Genomic DNA, 949 nt, shown 5'->3' on the forward strand with positions numbered 1-949 from the left:
TCTGAGAAAATAATAGCTGCATGGTCCGAGAATAAAATTGGCTGATGTGACACATTCAAATCTAGGTAACAAAGAAACCAATCTAAAGTTGCATAAGCCCGATCTAAACGCTCAAAGGTTGGGTCCGACTCAATACGACCATTAGTCCAAGTAAACCGAGGACCAATAAAAGGAACATCAATAAGTCCCAAATCCAACCTCCAGTTAATAAAATCAAGTCTGCCATGAATAGTTTCGGATCCCCCAATTTTATTAGACAGGTATTCAACCTGATTAAAGTCCAAACGTCCAATATATCAGCCAAACGAGGCGCACTGTACACAAACACTACATATTTTATTTCATTTCCAACAGAAATTTTACAAGCTACTAAGTTTGGAGATATGTACATTGGAACCACCAACAACGGTGCAAGCCAAAAAACTACCAACCCACAACTTAAACCTACTGCATCTAAACCACAACTACCCAAAATAGGAATAGATGCTACGCTTTGTATAACTTTATCTACAGGAAGCATGGTTTCCATAAAAAAAACAACATCCAGACCGTAAGAGCGGACTAAAGACAGTATGTATGGAACCTTAGGGGAGTCCACTTGTCCAATACCCCTATAGTTCCATGCTCCGAATCTCATTCCGACCTTGGTGGCTCAGGAGGGGGAGCCCCCGAACCCACATTAGAAGAGTTGCCATTAGAATCCGATCCATCGAGACCCTTACGTTTCTTAAACGGCAGAACACATGGCAAAAACCCAAAATAGCACACATTGCCCACTTCGGAGGGTGGGAGAGGAGGCGCCGATGGCACCACCGCAGAAGCAGCTCTTTTCGCCGGACACACTAAAGTAACCTAGCGCACCCATTTAATCACCTTCTTCCCCTTCTTCTTAATTGGCGAACAGGATCGGCGCACAGCATTCCCTGTAGATCGCAGTGACTCATCTAAT

The sequence above is a fragment of the Chenopodium album genome, chromosome 5 (assembly GCF_948465745.1).
Source record: "Chenopodium album chromosome 5, dcCheAlbu1.1, whole genome shotgun sequence".
In the NCBI taxonomy this organism is placed as follows: domain Eukaryota; kingdom Viridiplantae; phylum Streptophyta; class Magnoliopsida; order Caryophyllales; family Amaranthaceae; genus Chenopodium; species Chenopodium album.